Genomic DNA, 6,000 nt, shown 5'->3' with positions numbered 1-6,000 from the left:
AATGGTATCACCTTATTCTTCTTCGTGGCTGTGTCATTTTATTCACCCACTCACTGACAAGTGCTGTGGCGGTTTGAATAGGAATGGCCCCCATCGGTTCACGTGTTTGACCGCTTGGCCATAGGGAGTGGCACCATTAGGAGGTGTGGCCTTGTTGGAGTAGGTGTGGCCTTGTGTTGGAGTAGGTGTGGCCTTGTGTTAGAGTAGGCGTGACCTTGTTGGAGTAGGTGTGACCTGGTTGGAGCGGGTGTGGCCTTGTGTTAGAGTAGGTGTGGCCTTGTTGGAGTAGGTGTGGCCTCGTTGGAGTGGGTGTGGCCTTGTGTTAGAGTAGGTGTGACCTTGTTGGAGTGGGTGTGGCCTTGTTGGAGTGGGTGTGGCCTCGTTGGAGTAGGTGTGGCCTTGTTGAAGGAAGTGTGTCACTGTGGGGCAGACTTTGAGGTATTGAGGACCAACATGTAGAACTGTCTCTTGGCTTCTCCAGCATTATGTCCGCCTACACACTACCATGCTTCCCGCCATGTTGATAATGGACTAAACCTCTGAAACTGTAACGCAGCCCCAGTGAAATGTTTCCATTATAACAGTTGCTGTGGTCATGGTGTCTCTTCACAGCAATGAAACCCAAACCAAGATAAGCACCTAAGATAATATACAACGTGGCTATTGTGAACCGCTCTGCAATCAACATGGATTTGCAGGTGTCTCTAATGCATCCTGAGTCAGGTCTCCTCCTGGAGACACACAGCAATGATGTACAGTAACACATGCTGTACTGTAGCTTGTATGGCAAGTCTACGAAAGAACAATAGAAGCTTTTCTTTACAAAACAAACACCCTGAAGCTTGCTGTCCACTGCCAAATGGTTAGTGCTGAAATCACATATACAAGTGACACTATATGGACTCAACAGGTTGGGGATACATATATGTAAATACAAATGCATACATGTAAGCAATATCAATTGAGAAAAAAGGCCATGAATTTGAGGGAGAACAGGGAAGATTACAAGAGAAAGTCTGGCGGAGGAAAGGGTAGGGGGGAAAGCATAATATCAAAAATAAACAAACAAAAAAACCCTGTAGCTGTGTTGCAGTTTTGTAAAAGTTGTTTATCTTAGAAAGGGAAATAGAACCAAGTGCCGTGCTGCACACCTTTGACCCTGGGATCAAATTTAGGAGGCAGAGGCAAGCAGATCTCTGTGAGGCTAAGGCCAGGCTAGCCCCCACAGTGAGGCGAAGGCCAGGCTAGCCCCCACAGTAAGTTCAAGAACAGCCAAGGTTAGGTAGAGAGATCGTATCTTAAAACTTAAAAAAAAAAATTTAATTTAAAAGAAGGAAATACTTTTGAAATGCTTTTTACAAAATTAATATAAATTATATATAATCCTGGCTGGACATAAAGTAACACAGAGATATAAATAAATAAGCAAAAGTATTGTGCAAGGGCTCAGAGATTATAAACTTGATTAGTTTCAAGATGTGGCCTATTTGGTATAATAACTATTATAAATGAAGGTGTTTTAAACTACTCAATTTATTTAATTAAAAAAATTTTTTAACTTAATTTAATTTTTAATTATTTTTAATATAATCTTAAGCTCAGACAACAAGGTCACCTGCAGCACACGGTGTAATGGTAACTTTCCAAAGGCCATTTGCCTCCAAGAGGAAACGTGGCTGGCTCTACTCCAAACCTGAGTTCTGGAAGAAAATGTTTTGTTTTGTTTCAGAGTTGGTTGTAATCATATGATCCTGCTGTACAGGCTAAAATAAGGCTATAAAGGACTTTCTCTTCTTTAACACAGCCGTCAGCTCTCTTAACCTAAAAAAACTTTAGCTACAGATTAAGATTTACTATTAAAAATAAGATACATGTCATTAAGGTTGATAAATTTTCATATTTTTATTTGGGAGTCATCAATTGAAACAATAAAAACATTGATGAATTTTTTTACAGTTTAAACTTTAAAGAAAACTATATGTAATCTCTGAGATAATGTCATTGTTACACAGTGAAAATAAAGTATGGTCATACTAAACTTTTCTCTACATAGAACTTTAGATTTATTCCTTAAAGCTAAAATATCTGTGGCTATTTAAATTGATGTGCAGATGTGTGTACAGATAGATGGCAGATTTCTGTTCTTTCTGCGGACTTGTGAATTAATACTATGACATCAAAAACCAAGATTTCCAACTTAAAGTTTGTGACCATTCTAATTTTCTAGTAATTCTTGATTACATATGTTGAAAATAAATATGATATTGAGAGCCTGCCTGCTCCTGCTCCCTTCCCCTCACCTCTCTTCTTTCGAGATAGGGTCTCATTAAACAGCCCAGGGTGACCTTGAACTTCTGTCCTCCTTCTTCTGGGATACAGGTGGGTGCCTCTATGCCCAGCTTCAACTCCAGTAAACTACCAAACCCTCCGAAGGGCAAAAGATAGAAGTATGCACAGCCATCGTACAACTCCTCTGTTGTGCTGCCGTATGTCCCTTTCAAAATACAAAACACATGCCTTTTCCTAAAACCTTATAAAATTAACAGGACTAATTTGCTATACAAATGACTGATGTTCTTAAATTTTAAATTACATTATAAGTAAATCTGGTTTCGAGCCTGCATTGTTGTCATTTAACTGTAGATAATGATATCCACATTAGTGAAAGAAGTGTGTTTAACATGGAGAGGAAGGAAGCCACATGATAGCGAAGATGCTTTCAAAACCAAGGAGGTGCCACCAAAAAGACAAGGACGGCGGCCGAAGGGAGCAACTGCCAGCTACTCTTTCACTGATGCAAACATTAAGAAAGTGACAAATTTAAAACTTATAGCTAATCCCTGTTCCAGATGTGTGTCTTCCCAACCCTCACATCATGACCCAGCCAGGCTGCCGTGTGAGGTCATCCGAGACCGTGCAGTCCTGCCAAGCCAGCCCAGCCCAGAAGGCTGGGACCAATAAAGCACAAGAATGGCTTGTTTGGCTGAACTAACGTCCATGGGATTTGTCACACATCAGAAGCAAACCCAACTCACCATGTCATATGATATGAAACCCTAGGGGCGTGAGGGACTGGATGCCTGGACACTAAGTACAACATCTAACAGAAACAGGGGCAGAACCCCCTCTTTCTCAATTTAAAAACATAGGGGGAAACCCCACAAACATCAAAAACCTCATTCCAATACTCCAAATTGGGACAGGCTGGTGTTTACCTAGCTCTATCTAGTGGCAAAGACAATAAAGTTGAACAAACAATTAGGGTTGGTGCTCAATAAGATCCAAGAACATTGCTTTGGGTCAAGTTTAATATGCATGGTCTTAATGCTGATATACAAAGACATTCTAACTGTATTGCAAGAATATATAAAGTGGCTAATGGTTGGGTCACTGAGAAGCAAGGAGTTGAAGCTGGGCAGAGACAGCTCACCTGTATTCCCAGAGTGCAGGAGCCTATCTCAAAAGAAAATGCAGCCAGCAGGCACGCTGACTTCCGCTAGAGTGAGATTCAACTTTTATCTTCAGTTAGCATATAAACACCATGCATTTGATTTACTTAGTAAATTCTTGTGAGGCATTTATTATTGTTGTGGAAGGGCCTCTCTACATAGTCCTGGCTGCCCTGGAGCTTGCTATGTAGACCAGGCTGGCCTGGAAATCACAGAGATCCTCCTGCCTCTGCCTCCCCAGTGCTGGGATTAAAGGTCTACCACACCCTGCTGTGAGCTGTTTTTAAATAACTTAGATGATCATTAAATTGTGTCTATTATAAAATTAATGATAGTTAAAACTGCATCATGCGAAGGAACAGGAGATATGGTTAGGGAAAGACAAGAGGAGGGACGTTCTTGGTGACAGAGCTGTCTCTTCTGTGGCGGCAGAAACATGCGGGCACACATTCATTGAAACTATACAGAACTAGCTGGGCGTGGCGGCACACACCTGTAATTCTAGCACTTGCGGGGCAGAGGCAGACAGATCTCCACGAGTTTGAGGGCAGCCTGATCTACAGAGTGAGTTCTAGGACAGCCAGGGCTTCACAGAGCAACCCTGAGGAAATCGATGACCAGCTCAGAGGACACCGCTGTGCTCCAAGCCACTCACAACTCTCTCAAACAAACCTTGTCCTAGCCCCTAGTAACAGGACAGCTTTGCCTTGTTTTGGGTTTTCTTTACATGAAGAGGAGGGACTGGGGAGGTGGGTCAGGATTTGGAGCACTTTGTTCTAGAAGAGGACCGGGGCTCCGGTCCCAGCACCCATATAGTGGCTCACAACCATCTGTAATTCCAGCTTCAGAAGCTGTGATATCTTCTTCTGGCTTCTGTGGGCACATACACACACATGGGCAAACCACTCATGCGTATGAAATAAATATATCTGAACAAATTTTTAAGTGAACTCATAAAATTATTCATTTTCTTTGAAATATATTATATCATATGACACACACACACACACACACACACACACACACACACACACACATATATATATCAAATGTAAATGCTATGACATACAGTTTGTTGTTAAAGTGATCATTGCAGTGTTATAAAACAACACTACACTATAAATATCCTCATGTAAGATTTTTGGAAAATACATCTACATTTCTACTCAGTACATATATGAAAGCATGTGTTTTGTCATAGGCTCCAAATACGTTTAGCCCAACGGTGGAAGATAGCAACAATTTACCCTACCACCAGTGGCAAATGTGAAGCCACCATGATACTTATGCCTATAATCTCAGCACTCAGAAGACTGACACAGGAGGATTACCGTGAGTTCAAGGCTAACCTGGGCTACAAAACAAGCTCTTGTCTCAAAAAGGGGTGGTGGTGGTAGGGAAAAGGGGACCCTAGTAATTCCACACCCTCACTGAAAGCTCGCATTAGCTGGCTGGTCTCTGTGTTTCGCTCTTTTAGGACTATGGTGTTTCTTCTTGTCTCTATTATATTTTCCCGATTAATGACATTGTTTCTGCTCTTTTGTTTATTAGTCATTTGGACATTGTGGCAGGCAGCTTTCCACTACTGTGATAACATGTCCACACAGCAGCTTTCGAGAAGGACCACCACCCACCTGCATCAGCACCTAATGGCCCGAAGGTCATCATCACCTTTCAACCTTCCAGATCCCAGCTGTCCACTCTTCAAATTGAATGCACTTTTGCCTCTTTGGGAGGAGTTTCCCAAACATACACTGCACTTGGATGGCACCACAGCATGACCAATAGAAAGAGAAGAAGGAATGCATGCTGGGCAATTGTACGACCTGTCATAATAATTCCACTGAAGGCCACAGCCCAAGTCAAATGAGGGGCCACACATCTCTGCGGCAGATCACTCACACCTGGTTGTCTGTGGCTCCTTTTGGCTATGCAGCCACATTAGTATCTAAAACCCAGCCAGCAAACATTCTGCCATCCTCTCTAGCTAAGCAGCCTAGTTATTTTTCTCATCAACATACTTGACGAAGGCAAAGCCCCTATGCACAGATCAATCCACATTTTTGCCATACTTTGAAAAAGAATGCCTCCAAATCAGGCTTCTTGAGCACAAAAGTGTTGAGATTCCCAATGAATACAAGAGATTTCATGGATCGAGGATCTGTCTTGTTGGTAACGCTGCTAGCCATCTCTTTTGATGGTAAGGCCTCTCACAAAGCCAAAACTATAGCTGGAGATCAAAGAACAGGTTTTTTTTTTTCCCACAAGAGGAAGGAGATAGGAAAGTGCTCCCCTACTGAGGGTCTAAGATGCTGAAGCTACTGGGGAGCTCACAGCTGTCTGGGCTAATCCCCCAGCCAAGAATGGAAACCACCATCCCAATTAGAGCCGGCTAAGCTGGGTATAAGAGTGACTTCTCTAGAGCAAGATTCCAGTGTACAGTGTGGGTTAGCTTCTCGGGCCTCCTTGTAGAGGGGGAAAGTGTAACATATGGGCTTTGCAAGCCAATGTTACAGAAGCAGACAGTAGAGTAGGGTATCGGACAGATCAT

At 42.5% G+C, this 6,000-nt stretch overlaps 1 pseudogene; it reads right to left on the bottom strand.

Moving 5' to 3' along the window:
* Positions 1 to 5,088: 5,088 nt before the first annotated feature.
* LOC127189888 (heterogeneous nuclear ribonucleoprotein C-like) lies at positions 5,089 to 5,638 on the bottom strand (annotated as a pseudogene).
* Between the last annotated feature and the right edge of the window lie 362 nt (positions 5,639 to 6,000).

The sequence above is a fragment of the Acomys russatus genome, chromosome 5 (assembly GCF_903995435.1).
Source record: "Acomys russatus chromosome 5, mAcoRus1.1, whole genome shotgun sequence".
Classification (NCBI taxonomy): Eukaryota; Metazoa; Chordata; class Mammalia; order Rodentia; family Muridae; genus Acomys; species Acomys russatus.
This window is presented reverse-complemented; position numbering and strand designations above follow the sequence as displayed.